The sequence below is a fragment of the Hermetia illucens genome, chromosome 5 (genome assembly GCF_905115235.1).
Source record: "Hermetia illucens chromosome 5, iHerIll2.2.curated.20191125, whole genome shotgun sequence".
In the NCBI taxonomy this organism is placed as follows: domain Eukaryota; kingdom Metazoa; phylum Arthropoda; class Insecta; order Diptera; family Stratiomyidae; genus Hermetia; species Hermetia illucens.
In genome coordinates, this window is record NC_051853.1 from 19,280,187 (window position 1) to 19,296,915 (window position 16,729).

General features: G+C 41.7%; 1 long non-coding RNA gene across 1 annotated transcript; it reads left to right on the plus strand.

Moving 5' to 3' along the window:
- Positions 1–15,165: 15,165 nt before the first annotated feature.
- LOC119658280 lies at positions 15,166–15,595 on the plus strand. The gene is made up of 2 exons (XR_005250207.1): positions 15,166–15,308; positions 15,475–15,595. It is a non-coding gene; the product is annotated as an uncharacterized LOC119658280 (long non-coding RNA).
- Positions 15,596–16,729: the final 1,134 nt, after the last annotated feature.

Consider the following 16,729-nt stretch of genomic DNA (forward strand, 5'->3'; position numbering starts at 1 on the left):
CCGCCAGACCATCCCTTTCGCCAATATCGAGCCTGGCCTTTTACCCGGGAAGGTGGGCACGTGTCCCACGTTGGCTAGTACAATGTCCAGCTCCATGATGGTTTCAAGCAAGATTGGGCCCCTGGTGGTCGTAACTCGACTCTCCCAGTCTAAGGCCCAAGCGTTAAAGTCGCCAGAAATGATTTTGGGGCTGTAGTCTCTTGCGTCCAATACCAAGCTGTCTAGCATCTCCTCATATTGTGCTAATGCGGCACTAGGAGGAGCGCAACAGCTGTAGATATGCATGCGGTCGATTTTGGCTCGTGATGTGATCACGATGTAATCACCGGCCGGCTCCCCAAGAGAGTAGTTTTTCTTATGGTACTTTCTGATTAAGAAAATATTCAGTAAGAGATTAGGAATCAGATGGCAACCTAGTCGGTTTATCGCAATTTTTCCCGAAAGCACTTAAGGCACTGTCTTATGCTTCGTTGATCCTTTAATTCTTGCTAGATCTACCTATCTCTTTCTGAGCTGGATTCGAGGTAAGCCGATCGAAGGTTAGGCCACTAGTGGTTGGATTTTCTGTTGCGATGCGCATGCTTTCGCTCTGTGTTTTGTTATATGTAGAACCCTCCCGTGGGGGTTCATATAATTTTGGTTCATTGATTCCTTTGACCAACCTGACATCTGGTTTCGAGAGTGCGGGTCTCCTACTTTTTGGCCTTCCCCATAGTCCAAATTTGATTCCTTGTTTCTCACTATGGGCCTTAACTAAGCTGTATGTTACGCGTAAATGCAACGCTAACAAAGATCAAATTTTGAACGAAACGTTTTACATCACCTTCATTAGCGAGTATAATGACCAATGGTCCAAAAGCTTCTAATAAATGTGTCCGTTGGCATTCCTTCACGTATTTCCTTAATGGAGCGTCTACATGCTGATGTTGCTCGCAACCACTTTTGTGCTTCGTGAAGTTGTTCGCCCCGGATTCATAAGTGGTCTGCAAGAACTCCTTAAACGACCGAACAATGATTAAGCTTGATTTGAATTAAATACATTTTATCATTGCAAGAAACGTTTTTCCTAGGTTCCAGGCACCTAGTCAACCAGTTTTTTGTGAACAGTGTCCTTTTGGCCGTATTGTGGCCGTTCATGTAATATTATACGCTCGTGCTGAGATTTCCATTTATCTGTCTGTCCAATTTATTTGGGAACCATTGCACTTATTTACCCGAATTTTTGCGGAGGCATTTCAATGTCAACGGTATGCGCTTCTAAAGAGTTTAAGCAGCTCTTCCTGCAGCAGAGCTCGGTTCTTCATTTTCTTTTAAATTAATGTGTCTGTGTTGGATACCAGTTGGAAGATCTTGGTTAGTAAAAAAATGGGAAGCAACGGTTTCGTCCAGGCCAAAAGCAACTCATCAGACGCTGCCTCACCTCTGCCCTGGGAACAGCGAGACCGAAAGAGGCAATAGGTGGAAAACGCCCCTTTATATTCGCCCTGGACGAAACCGCTATGCTCCAAACGAGGGGTCCGTGAGCTAAAAAACGTAACAGTAAGTTGCTGTTCATTTGGTCCGGTCCAACATCAAGTGGATGTGGACTTAGGATCCCTCATTATCCTAAACAATAATCTTGGTTAGCATTTTTTATTCATGACGTAGTTAAAGTTGCTCCCTGAAACTACCTACCCTAACATTTTAGAAATTTTCTGAAGTACTTCATAAGTTCATTCCAGGGGATTTTGTTATTCCATGTAGGAGATTGAAAAATAGCTGGTTGCGAAGCGCCTCCAGGCCTTAATTTTGCATGGTCGCGAAATTTAGCAGACAATGGCTATTAATCTTAGCAGACCACCTAATGAGACATTAATTTGAGTTAATACAATTTAGTAAATCGCATTGGGGACATCAACGGCCAAGATAGCAAGGCTTACCACGGTGACAACTTTGATCAAGGTTATTATGCACAATTCCGTGGGACCAGACATTCGCTGGGTTTTCAGGCAGGGAGGCAAAGGTTCTTTCCCATTCCTTCGATAGCAAACCTCAAGAGCTTTTCATTTGTGTGCATGTATTGAAAATTATAATTGCAGTTCCAAAAGTCGCTAGATTTCCGGCCTCAACTGAAAGGTACAACCCTGGGGCTTGCGATGAGTGTCTTTCCCTATTCGCGTCATAAATGACAATCTCTTTATTCAGTTAATATTGAACATTTTCTGACATCTCCTTTTCTTTGTGATGAAAGGATGGGTGAGATATTGATAGGCTACGACAATATTTCATTTTGACTTTCTCGGGTTGGGTTCCCTTGGATTTTAATAATAATAATAATCGTTGGCGCAACAATCCATATTGGATCAGGGCCTTGAAGTGTGTTAGAGCACTTCATTCAAGACCGAACGGTACACTAGGAGGCAATGTGGTCAGCATTGCGCTCGCCCGAGATTATTACCCTGATTTGACTCAGGTACTTATTCACAGCTGAGTCGACTGGTATCCGACGTCAAATCACGATGCAAATTCCACTGCCACCAGTGAGATTTGAACCGCGACCTTCCGTATGACAGCCTAGTGCTCTAACCACTGAGCTATCCGGATTTTGGGCGACTTAAAAATGTCCCTTTGGGATTCTCCCATTCTTCGATTTTTTCATCGGCTCATTTGAACTCTGTTAAGTTTGACTTTCGCGCGCACCGCGCGAATATGAGGAAAACTCCTATGGGTTAGAATGATACTTTCACATAGGAAGCAAAATCCACCCAGTACATCAGGCTACACAACATCAACCAACTTCAATTCGTCCGGCACATTTAATTCACAACTTCTATAAACACATCTTGCTACTACACTACTACACTTATTCGCCTTTATGATGCTAGGCACGAACGCTTTAGTCTATCTCAGCTAATGCCTACAATATCATCATCATCATCATTGACGACGCAACACCCGGTAAGCGGTCTAGACCTGCCTTAATAACGAACTAAAGACATCCCGGTTTTGCGCTGAGGTCCACCAATTCGATATCCTTAAAAGCTGTCTGGCGTTCTGAACTACGTCATCGCTCAATCTCAGGCAGATCTGCCTTCTTTTTTTCTACCATAGATATTACCCTTATAGGCTTTCCGGGCTGAATCATCCTCACCCATACGGATTAAGTGACCCGCCCATCTTAACCTATTGAGCCGAATTTTATCCAGAACCAGCACTTCGTCTTGCCTTCATTGATGTGTAGCCCGAGATCTCACGCTGCCTTTTCCATCTGGATGAAGGTCGAATGTACGTCTCGCGTTGTTCTTCCCATAATGTCAATATCATGAGCGTAGGCCAGTCGTTGGGTGGACTTGAAGAGGATCGTACCCCTTGCATTTACCTCAGCATCACGGATCATTTTCTCAAGGGCCAGGTTAAAGAGGGCGCATGATAGGGCATCCCCTTGTCGTAGACCGTTGTTTCTGTCGAATGGTCTCGAGAGTGATCCTGCTGTTTTATCTGGCCTCGCACATTGGTCAGGGTTAGCCTAGTCAGTCTTATCAATTTCATTGGAATACCGCATTCTTTCATGGCCGTGTACATTTTTACCCTGGGTATGCAATCAGCTATCATAGGCGGCTTTAAAGTCGATGAAAAGATGATTCAACTGATGTTCATATTCCAACAGTTTTTCCATCGCTTGCTGCAGAGAGAAAATCTGATCTGTTGCTGATTTGCCTGAAGTGATATCTCCCTTTTTATGTATGGGACAGATAATGCCCCATTGCCAGTCCACAGGCATTGATTCACTGTCCAACACCTTGAATATCAGTTGATCAATTACTTGGTGTAGTTGGTCGTCTCCATATTTAACCAATTCGGCTGTAATTCCATCGGCTCCTGGCGACTAATGGTTTTTAAGGCGGTGGATTGCACGGACTGTTTCTTCTATACTTGGTAGTGACAGCATTTGTCCGCCGTTTTCAGTTGGCGAGACCTCCAACACCCCGAAATTTTGGTTGTTGTGCAGTCCATCAAAATACTCAAGCCATTGATCCAGTATACCCGTTCTGTCTCGGCAAGATAAGCATCGAGGTGTGCCTGGTGCGATCGTTCTCTTCATGAACCTGTTGGTTCTCCCAGGTTTCCTTTTTCCGTCTGTGAAGTTGTTTCTTCGTTCGACGGAGTTGTTGGTAGGTCTCTGCGCGCCCACGTTCTTTGAGAATGCGGTATGCAGCATTCTTCCGTTCCGTTGCTAGCTTACATTAATCGTCAAAGCAGCCGTTCCGACTTTTCTTGCGGCTGGGGTCAAATATGTTTGTTGCCGTATCAATCATAACGCCTTTTCAGGTCGTTGTGAAGATAATTTTTCGATGCTTCACCTCTGTTAATTGCGGTTATTTCGACATCCCTCTTGTAGGTGTTACGGTGAGCTGTGTTGTGGATGGCTTCAGTATTCGCTCTCCCCTGATTGTCAAAGGGGATTGTAGGCGGTGTTGTAATTCAAGCTCGGAGCACTATGCCAACGAGATGTTATCCGAATCTATATTGGCCTCCCTATACGTTCTGACATTCATCAAGGCTTAGAGGTGGCTGCGTTAAATCGGCACGCGGTCAATTTAGTTGAAAGGGGTCCCGTCTGGAGAGGCCTACCTCTGTTGTGGACTGCTTTCCGCGCAAACTAGGTACATCCAACAATCATTTCGTGTGATACTGCAAACTGAATAATCCGCAGTCCGTTATCATTGGTATCCCTACGTAAACTATGGGAGCCGAGGTATCGCCTGAATACGGGCTCTGTCCCTACTTGACTGTTGGAATCTCCAAGTATTATTTTGATATAACACCTGGGACAGCCTTCGAGGGTCCGCTCAGCTATCTCGTAGAAGGTATCCTTCTCCGACTCTGTAGTCTCGTCTGTAGGAGCGTGAACGTTTGTGTGGCTTATATTTCGACATTTGCCTTGCAAACGCAAAGCCTTTCGCTTATATTGGGTTGGGGAAAAAGAAATGTCGTATTTTGGCAATAGATGGCGACACTTAAACATATCTTGTGTTGTACTTATTGCATCGGGTCATACTATACGGGGATTTGAAGACGACAATCTGTGCTAGAAGTGTCTCTTTGATATTGTTGTGATCGTACGTTTCAGCCTCAAGTTGTAGCGCGTCAAAGATGGAGTCCACTAAGCAAGAAATTCGTCATATTTTACGCTTTTACTACCTAAGAGGTAAAAATGGAACGAAGGTGGCCGAAAAAATTTGTGAAGTTTATGGGCCCGATACTGTAACGATTCGCACAACACAGCGTTGGTTCGATCGATTTCGTTCTGGTGTACACCCCGTACTGGTAGGCCAATCGTCGTAGAAACAGATAAAATCGTCGAAATCATCCAAGTAGACCGGCATGTGAGCATTCGCTCGATTGGCCAGGAACTGACTAAGGACCATAAAACCGTTCGGAACCATTTGCAGAAGATTGGATTCCAAAAAAAGCTGGATGTTTGGGTGCCACTCGAGTTGACGCCAAAAAATCTCTTGGACCGAATCAACGCCTGCGATGAAGTGCTGAAACGGAACGAATTCGTCCCATTTTTGAAGCGGATGGTAAGTGGTGACGAAAAGTGGATCACGTACGACAACCTCAAGTGAAAAAGATCTTGGTCGAAGCGCGGCGAGCCGGCCCAAACCATCAAGCCCGGATTGACGGCCAGGAAGGTTTTTCTGTGTGTTTGGTGGGATTGGAAGGGAATTATCCACTATGAGCTGTTCAAGTATGGCCAGACCCGCAATTTGGTCCTCTACTGTGAGCAACTCGACCGTTTGAAGCAGGCGATTGAGCTGAAGCGGCCAGAATTGGTCAATAGGAATGGTATTGTGTTCCACCAGGACAACGCTGGGCTTCACACATTTTTGATGACCCGTCAGAAGCTACGGGAGCTCGAATGGGATATCTTATCGCACCCACCGTATAGTCCGGACTTGGCATCAAGTGATTACTATCTCTTCCGGTCCATGCAAAACGGTTTTGGTATTAGTAAGTAGAGGTAGTAGAGGCTTGCGAAAACTGGTCGTCTGAGTTTTTTGCAAATAAGGAGAGGGGGTTTTATAAGAAGGGGATAATGAAGTCACCTTCTAAATGGCAACAAGTTTGCGAACGAAACGGTGCATATTCGACTTAAATCGGATAATTCTAAGTATGTTAAATAAAGCGTCAAATTTGGATCACAAATACGACATTTCCACAAACCCAATATTTTCAGCCGATAACAGTAGGTTTCATTTTTTGGCTGACTTATAAACCTTCTCCGCGCGCATGGTTTACTGGAAGGCCACTATAATGTATGGTGTAGTGGGTCTTCTCCAGGAAACCGGTCCCTGTCCAATGCAGTTCCTTCAACGCTGTTACATCAGCCCTATATTGGGACAGGGTATTGACTAGCTTCTTGGCAGCTCCATCTCTATACAGGGAGCGCACGTTCCCCGAGAAAATGCGCAAATCGTTACTCCGTTGTCGTTGCCGGGTTCGTCGTTGTAAAGTCCATCCTGTCCGAGGCTCCTGTTGTGGCTTCGTAACGTTGCCTTTCCGTGTAGGGTTGTCAGCCATACCCAACCCCCAACCTGGACGACCATTTGGTACAATTTGTCCCGTTTTCAAGCGCGGGAGATTCGCCTTCATCCTGCGTATGCAGCTTTCCGTTAAGAAAGGACTCCCAGCGGTCACCACGTGGAGAGAGCTGTTCGTGTTGGTTCAGCAGGCGTTTCCCAGGTTTTATGCCCCATCGTGGGCACCAAATCACGTTTCGCCCTGGGATCTATACTACCCTTTGCTCACCTATCTACACTATCACCAAACAGTATTTATGTTCTTTCATGCTTATGTATTGGTTGATTATTGGGTATCGCCTTCAAGATTATTTGAATCACGATCCGTACCAGTGAGGAAACCGTAGACAAGTCAGCCCTAAAGCGCCACTGATTAAAAAATTATCTTTTTGTTATTCTCATTTATTTTGTTTTATTTCTTCGTTGTTAATCGAACTTTTCCGAGAGCCAGCGGTGGCTTCTAAAAGCTTTACCAGAGAATATAGACATATTAGTTACTAAACCTTCAAAGTTTAATACACAAGGGCTCTTACAAGTTCAAATCAGAGTAGGTGATGCCAATAATTGGTAGTGCCGACTCTGACTAGGGTCGCGAATTTGAAAATGGAGTTCAACTTTTCCGTCTCAAAAATCACTAAGTAAAGTAATTAGCGAAACCTTCCAAAATAATGCTGAAAGGGTTCATTTTAATAATAAGACCAAATAAAAAAAAACCAAGAAAATGCGCAAAGAACATTTCCACAATCGTGTTCTGGCAGATATGTGTAACTGACATATGAATGTTTGACTGAGTGATTCAAGTAGAATCTAATCTTGATGATTAATTTTCAAATTATGTTAATGAGCATAACTAACTCAAAGCTTGAGCGTATCATTATAATTATTCAATACTCCTATCTCATCTCAACACGAGAGGTATAAAGTATATCTACTACGGTCTGGTAATTATCTAAATGTTTCTCACAAGAAATGTCACTGAAGAACCTGTATACGTATGTATGTGCACATTATCCACAGCTAGTGATTGGCTAGTATGATTAAAACAATTGCTTCGGAACCTCGCACATAAAAACTTAATGGAAATTTCGTTCCACCTGTTCAAATTGAAACCATGTTGGGACACTTGTGGAAAAAATGTCTACTATTGTTTCGCAAACTCTGTGCGCGTCATCTAAATCGTGACCTCAAGAATATCAGTGAACGGAGATGCCACATCTGATTACATATATTAACATCCGAGCATTCATTTCGGGTTTGGACGATTTAAATAATGGGAGATGTAATCCTTACTACTAATTAATTGAGGGAGAAAAATAGAACCATTTGAATTTCCACCCAAAACGAATCAATTGAAAGAACCACTCACCTTTATGGGAAGATCCATTTAGTTGTATCTCAAGATAGTAGCGGTGACAGTACTTAGATATTTTTAATCTGTTACGGTGTTTGGAAATGAGTAGGTAATTATTTTAGCGCCTTGGGTGTTCAGAGGAATGGTTTAGAGGGTATTATTTTTATACTAGAAAGAGACCATGGTCTATTATAAATTGCACGAAAGTCGCATTAAAATCCAAACATTAATCTTTTATGTTCACATGTTTATTGCGGCATAATTAAAGTATTAATTTATCTGTGCAAGAATTGAATGCAATATCGTTTCATTATGAAAATATAATATTATATGTATGTAGTCCTCTAAAATGTTTCTAAATTGTAGGCAGAGGAGAAAAACCCAGAAGAGATTCTTGGATAGAGAAGAGGTCGTTCATGAAGGATAAAAATAATAGTGGCCTAGGAGTGGATCCTTGTGGTATATCAAAAGAAGGAGAAAAGGCATTTGGCCATTTAGCGGGGACAGAAGGAAGTGAGTAAAATAGCCAAGACTATGATCGCCATTTTTATGAAACCTCCTTCCATAGGCTAGGAAAGTGACAACGTATTTGATATTTTGGTTGCCTTTTAGCAAACGAAGGCTAGACCAGTGAGATCAAGTTCAATATTTGCATCAAGGGAATTAATGAGGCACTCCACTAACAAAGGTATAAATGAAGCAGGGCAGACTGTATCCAGTCAATGCAAAGAAGAAGGAGGATAGGACTCATACAGGTACTTCGAGGAAAAATAATTGCGGAATAAGCCCCATGATAATTGAAGCATGGAAGAGGGCTGGGCAGTGCGGATGTGAGACCAGAAGGCTTAAAGATTCCAGATGCGAATGCAGCCTCTCTGCATACTAGATGTTCCCTCCTGGACATACAGGATCCGTTTAATAAGTGTCGGGAATGGTTCGCTGTAGCCTCAATGGAGCACGTTCGGCTCCGTAGAAGGATCCCACTTTAGTTCAGTCGCCCGTGGACATGCGTTGAGACGGGAGGTGAGGTGTGATTTTTGTGGTGTCGTCGCATTAGCATGGAGCGCACCGTCAAGCAACGCTTCCCGCTGTGAAGGTTTGCCTTAAATTCGGAGACCCTAAAAGTGGTTAAACACGCTTATGGGAATAATGCCTCAAGCTGCACAAGAGTTTTTGAATGGCACAAAATGTTCAAGGCCGGGAGCTCCGTGGTGCCCAACGACTGCTTGAACCGAGGTTCAGATGGCTATAGTGAAAAAAGTTTCGGATTCTGACTGGCGTTTAACCGGAATCGTCCACACCATTGTAACAGAGGATCTTGCGATGGATCTGTTGATGAAAGTCTTATGCCACGGTGTGATTGTTATATGGCAACTGCTGGCGAAATTCGGCGTGGCAACGTTGCCTTACTCCCGTACAGCCTAGATCTGATCTGACTTCTTAAGGTTATGTGTAAAGCAAACCTTATTAAAATCGGTTTACAGTCTGTCTTTTTTCTTTTTGGAGGAGGTAGAAACCTTCAGAAGACACTGGTCTGGACACACCAAAGTGTGGGATTTTTACCCACTAAAACCACCCCCGACTCCCTCCCTACCCCGCGGAACCACCCTGAGGTATTACATCACGGGGCGGAGTTAGCTCACTCTAACTTTCTTCTATACGCGACTTATGTGACCGCGTTTTTCTCCTCTCCTCTGCCTTTCGCAGTTCGGTTTGGATAGATTAGATCAAGGAATTGACCGCATCCCAATTCTCCTCATGTATGACCATTTTCGGCACCAGATTTTCTGGTACCAGCACCTCTCCTAAAGTCTCCTCTAGATTCCTTCTTTCTTCCACAAATCTCGGACGGTCTAAGAATACATGCTCGGGGACCTCTGTGGCTCCATCGCAATTTAGACAGTAGGGTGTGGTCTCCAATTTAAACCTGTGCAGGTATTGGCGATATCCTCCGTATCCCGTGGGAAACTAGGTAAGATCTCACCGTGTCGTCTCTCCAACCTTGATGGCAGGAACGAGCCTGTGAGTCCATTGACCCTTTCCCGAGAGTTCCCACCGCTCTTGCCATCTGATTATGGTTCTCTTCCTCTAAGCGTTTTTCATCTGCGATGAGGGAGAGATTGGCTTCACATTGTATACATTCGCCATCTCATCTGCCAAGATGTCAATCGCATCATTTCAGAGATGACGAATGTTGCATGATCTGAGACAGTCCTGAAGGCAGGATATACTATCAGGGCTGTCTTCCTGTAGACTGCACTCAGTTTGTTGGCGTTACCTGACATCCGTAAAGTAACGCTAAACATGGTTGAGATTACCACCCTGGCCATAAGCAACCTAGAGGTATACCGTGGCCCTCCCACGTTCGGCATCGGCCTTGCTAGGGCCATACTTGAAGTGGATGATTTGTCGCAAAAATACTGCACATGTTGCTTATAGCTGAGCGAGCTTCCTATCACCAGCCCCAAGTGGGGATGATATGATTTCCGATTCTAATACAGGCGTAATTTCTCTTCCGGCGCTTAGTGATGAGGACCGCTTCCATTTTTTCCTCCGCAAGTGATTGCTTCGCCTGAGTATAACTCACCATCTTCGAGATGCTTTGCGACAACAACCAGCGCTATGTCGTCGGCATAACCCACCACCATGGGTTCCCCGGAAGGGGAAGATTAAGTACATCGTTGTACATGATGTTCCATAGTAAGATAATCTGTTGAAAATGTCTCGTGTAAATGAGGGATTAAGGAAGGGCACACAGAAATAATAAATGGATGATAAAGTCACAAAGGAAAGAAAAGGAGTAAAAGATAATTTGAGCACTCTAGGGGACTTGAATTACGAATTACGTGCTTGTTTCCATAACCGCAAGACGCCGTCTTTTTAAGCAGGCCAACACTCAGAACCATAGAGGTTGACAGGACGGACGATATTGCGATAAATTTTAGACTTGAAAAGTTCGTTGATACATCGATCACAAATGGTTGTGGACGCCACTTCATCTAGGTTGCGTTAATGCGTGGAATAATTTCATAACGCAGTTTTCCATTGGCTGATAGCGTTACCCTAAGATATTTATATCGCTCAGTTCTAGGCAAGTCTCTGTCGCTGGCAGTGATTTCGCCCGTTTCATGGAGATCGGTTGCCAAAAAATCAGTTTTATTCAGATTGAATCTGAGACCGTGTTACATGAGGCGATCATTCCAGTTTTGGATAAGTTGCTCGAGATCATCTTTGCTAGGACGCCAGGAAAACATCATCTACATAGAGCAGTGCATAGGGTGCTGGACGTTGGATGCCCCGTGTGACGGTGTCCATAACAAGAACAAAGCGGAGTGGTGAGAGAGCGGTTCCTTGATGAACACCAACAATGACATGAAGCGGTTTTGATACACCTGCTACTCTTCGGACTTTACTTTTTGGATCGTGGTAGAGCAATTGAACCCAGCGCATGAGTTCTTCTGGGATTAAGTGTTGTCGTAGAGCATATCAGACGAGTTTGTGTTGCTTTCCCGATTTCATTCGTTTTATTGCTTCCTCGACTTCAGTTGCGCTGACAGGTAGAACTGCTTCGAATGTCGGCAATGGTTGATATCGGTATCCTGTGTGCGTTCATTTCAGCTTTAGGCAAGTCGATACAGATCCCAAGTGTCCAGTTTATCGTCAAGATTTTTGTAATGGTCCGCCCGGGTGACAGCGACTGCTTTCTTTGCTTCCCGGTTGGCACTTTTATAAGTTTGCCAATTGGCCAGCGTTTTATCGTCGAGAAATTTAACATCGGCATTCCAAAGTAAAGTATCTCGGTTGATATGCCGTTTACCCGGCTTGGCGACCCCAAAGGATTTCAGAGGCCGTTTTGTGGATCCTGTTTTTCATTTGGTTCCACGATTCTTCCACATTCGTAATGGTTGGTAATCGCGTGAGTGAGATCATTTCTTCTCTGCTCTCACGAAATCGCATTTAATGCGCTTCGGGCCAGTGCGTTCCTCACGCTGTTTTATCGGTGGCTTAATTCGCAGGACGGCAATCAACGCCCGATGTTGAGTTGCGATGCTCTCATAGCGTACGGTTTTGCAATCAGTGACGGTGGTAAAATGTCGGCGTCTTATGAGAATAGCCTTTTCTTCGAGAAGTTGCCAGCAGGCATCTTTCTCGGTATCAGGCCGACCTGTTTGTGGTGCGACGCTGTGAAGAAGCAAATAGTGCGTTCAGGTGATAGAATGGTGAGCTTCATCAGCCGATCATCAAATCGCTCGACTTCTTCAATGACATCACGGAAATTCTCTGAGATGGCAATATCAACACCGTGTTGAGTGTATGGACTACCAAAATAGAGTAGTTTATAGTCATTTTTACCGCGTTCGCGTTCAATGTCGCAGCTTTTGGCACCAGACCATCGGGTTTCTTGCAGAGCGCAAATATCAATGCGCCTTTTCCGAAAGGGCTCTTACGAACTCCCCGGCCTTTCCAGTTAAGGTGTCAATATTTAACGTGCAGAGACGCATTTGTTTTGTTCGGACTAACTTGCTTACGTCCTGTCGCCGTCCATACGTCAAGAACCCTTGCGCATTTCTCGACAGGACCGGGGCCCGTCGTCCTGCAGCGTCGGCTGAGCTGGAGGCTCTAGCATTTTTCCGACGCTTGTTGTATATTTTAGTATGACAAAAGCAGTAGTCTGGCGCCTTATTTCCAATACATTATCAGTAGTGAGTGGGTGCGTTTGATTTATCTCCCACATTTAAAACACAGCGAATTCAGTGCTAACTGTGTGAAGTAAGAAATTTTCAACTCGGAGTCACTTACATTTTCAATTCAGAATCGCCTGTTTTCTAATATGAAACAAAATTGATACTATTTCTTCAATTATTTAATATAAAATATAAAAAATATTAATAAAAAATATTATTCAAAGAAGTAAAATCCATTATTTTCCTTTTATAAAAAACCGCACGCATCCGAGAACTTGCACTGTTACCGTAAAACCGAACGTTTGTTAGCCAATCAACCATCAAGAATGGGCCAATTACTATGTCATGAGTTGTACAAAGAGGCCAAAACGGTTCGTGAGCATCCTAACCATAATTTTTCTGCTAAATTTCCAGGGAAAGTGCATGCAGGGTTGTTAGGCATGATTTGGTATGCTGAAATTTTTAGCATTTGAATGCACAAAATGTCGTCTTAGCCAGAAGCGTTAGTAATGCATTCCGTAATATGCAACATGATTAGAACTAATAGACAAGGGGTAGCTTCCTCCAAAGTACAATTTTTGTTTTTAAATGTAAATATATATTTCGGGGGCGACTTGCCCCCTTCACCGGTACAAAGCTACTTCATAATTAGGTTTAAATGCAGACAACAACAAAAAAATTGAGGATTGTTGGGTTTTGTGGGAAGCTAAAAAAAGGGGGGGTTTTGTAAATAAAACTAAAAATAAAAATTATAATTTTTAAATGTTATAAATATAATAAAAATATGTTATGGGGGTCATCTCGTGTGTCGGATTCGCGGAATCGAATTTTTTTTTTGACATCAATTTCGGAGTCATTCGGAAATTATGGTGTTAAACACGTGATAAGTAACATGCTAGATTTATCGATTTATCGCCGTAATGAAGCTCGTATTTATTGATTTAAATGACGTTCGAATTACTTCGCCAAAAGACAAAAATTGAAGCCAAGGCTGTTCATGTGTTTCTTCAAGAAACCTAAGGATTAGGTATAGCAGATTAATGGTCAGTTAAGGTTTTATGGCTAAAAATCGCATTCTACCTTTTAAATGCGTTTTTCTCGAAACTGGATGTTCAAAATCGGCTGCCACCATAGCCCAAAATCTATCCATTGAAATTCTTTAAAATTTTCACAACTTATTCAGAACATATTTCGACGGTCCTAAAACTAGGATAATTGCGATGCATACAGTAATTTTTTTTTATTCATTAAAGAAGCCGTGAAAAAACACCAAAATTCACAAAAAAAGTTTACCACGCCACCAAAAATTTAGCTTTTAATATTTTTTAATAATCCTAGTTTGCGGGCTGTTAAGTTTGGACGTTAAAATGCCGTTTACTTTTTTTTCTTTAAGATGATCACAGCGCCATCTAGCGTGGCAGCAGAAAAATACCTTTTTTTTGGAGATGGGTGTATAAATTGCCCTGTATTTCAATAACCAACTTTGCGATCGGGGTGAAAAAATTACTATGCACCTTCAAGACATTAATAAATCCAAGCTGAAAAATTCGTATTTGTATCTTTATCCAGTTCTTTACAAAAAATTTCTAAAAAAAGCAAAAAAAAACGGCCTTCATACGGGATGACATCTTAAAGTAAGTGGAAGTTGGGATAAGAAATAGAATATTGGAAGAGATTATTAGATGAGTAGATGAGTTCTTCACCGTAATATGAAAGGTAAAAGTACAGGATTAATTACTAAATTATTAACTATTCATTACCGAAATAAGCACAGCTGAATTTACTTGTGCTTTCAGATAGATAGTTGAATATGGAAGGAAGTCATCTCCACAATGTTATAATGTTATCTGTCAAAACGCAGAATATAGGGACTGAACCGCCCGAAGTAGCCAATGAAAGCAAGAAATGGCACTAGTGAGATTCTCAAGCATAAGCTGAAGATCAATGCGAACCAAAGTTGGTCCCAACTATCCTATGACTTTAGTATTACTATTCAAACCATTGTGATAATCGCAAGTCTTTAGGATTTCCATTCAATTCAAAGCTCTCGAATTTCACAATAGTAATAAGTTTAGTTATGCAAGAAGGTGGCTTTATGAATATAACTTTTTAACAACGCACCAAATCTTTTTGCAACTTGTTGTTTGTTTAAGTGCAATTAACCAGTCAACAACCATGCAGCTCCCGTGAAACATAATTTATAGATTGATTGCGAATATTGTAAATAGGCACCTTGGAAAATGTGTCAATTAACGTCGACAGCACAATATCCAACTGTGCGACGACTTGATTATTGCCATTATTACATTATTGTACAATGGCAAATTGCAAATTGCGAATGCAATCCACTTAAGTCGTTTCGTAAATCAACAAGAAGATAATTACGAGCTTGCTCGGATAATGACGATCAGATATTATTAATATAAAATTTACATCAATCGATTATTATTACTAAGAGGGTAATTGAAGCTCAAACTACCTCCAGACTTTCCATTACCGCTAAGTAAACCGCAAAGCATTTTCTACAGCACAGTATAAAGGCTCTTTAGGCTGTTGAGGTGTCGACATGGGCATGGAAACTTACATGCAAATACTCGTTGTGGATGAACTATAGATCCCAATCCCAATATAAATAAGTACTTAATACATTTTAAAATGAGCACGCAAGTTTAGAGATACGCGAACGTGACATTTAATCAACGTTTAGATGTGAGTCAACGCTAATAAAATTTAATCGAGTTACAGTAACAATACCGATCCCGCGATTTTTTATATGAAGAGTCAATAATTTATTGTGAAGTGTGCATGTCGTTATCGACAACCACCACGAACTTGTTTGCATATTCATATGAGTAACCGCTTTTTATTCCTTCAGCATAAATAGTGGATGAGGGCACTTCTCGTGTCTATTAACAATTCAACAGAACAAACATGTTGCGATTTATTTTGTAACATGAAGAATGGAGAAATGTGGAAAATAAGAAAAGCTATGTTGGTCTGAGATAAAGTACCCAATTGGACTTTTTATTAAGTTATTGTACATTATATATACATATAGGTCGGAAAAAAGGAAGGAGGGCGCGGGTAAGACAAATTTTGTGGTTATCTTATATACGAGGTTTTGGGGGCATGACTGCTCTATTTATGTGCAGCTATTATAGGAATCTAATCGCATAGTATGCTTCAATATCCGATTAAAGGACAGCTTCGCCCTTGGGAATAGCAATTTGAAGACGAGAATAGAATACCATTTCAAACGTATGAAAAGTTCACAATTACATTAGTTATAACTAATCTATTTCTTATTCTAGTCTATGCACCTTTATGTATGATTATAATTAAATATGTTATACAAATAACTATAAATACCGAAAACATAAATAAATAAAATAATAAAATAAAATCTAGCGAAGTGGTCACCCATCTAAGTACTAACTACTTTCAACAGCACTTAACTTCGTTAATCGGGTGAGGACCGGATTCTCTTTCTAACCATCTTCAATATTCAGCTGGTTGAAAATGTAATTTAATGTAATGTTACTGGTAATTATAATACTGTCCAATAAATGCTTTTTATAAATAAATTAAAAATCAAAATCACTCATTTTCGTGAACATAAGGTAACCGAAAAAGCTAGGTATTGTACGCATATGTCGGCCCGACTTTAAAAAGATTTTGTTTACATTGCACTTAATTAAGTAACAAATCGTTAACTTCTAAAACACGCATACCTTAAAGAGTTATAATATCATCGAATTTAGTGCAGCTCCACTACAAATTCCTGGATAAAATACTAATAATAATGTATGAGAAACATACAACATAGTCGGAAGCGGAAAAATTAGAGTCGAAAAATATGACGAAAAAACACTAAATGGTTTTGCTTTTATTTTATTTTTCTTTTAGAATTAATGGAGTCTTGAGTTCACATTGACTTGATGGTGGACCATATCAATTGGAAAGTAATCCTGTTGGTTCACTGAAACTTCAACCAAGTTACCCAAAAGGATGACTGAACGATTCTTTCAGGCCAAAGGTTACTTATCAGAACCTGCCTTCCCTCTGCTCTAGGAGCAGTGTGGCTCGAAGTTGACAGAGCGCAGAACTAGATACTAAAAGTCTTAGATTTT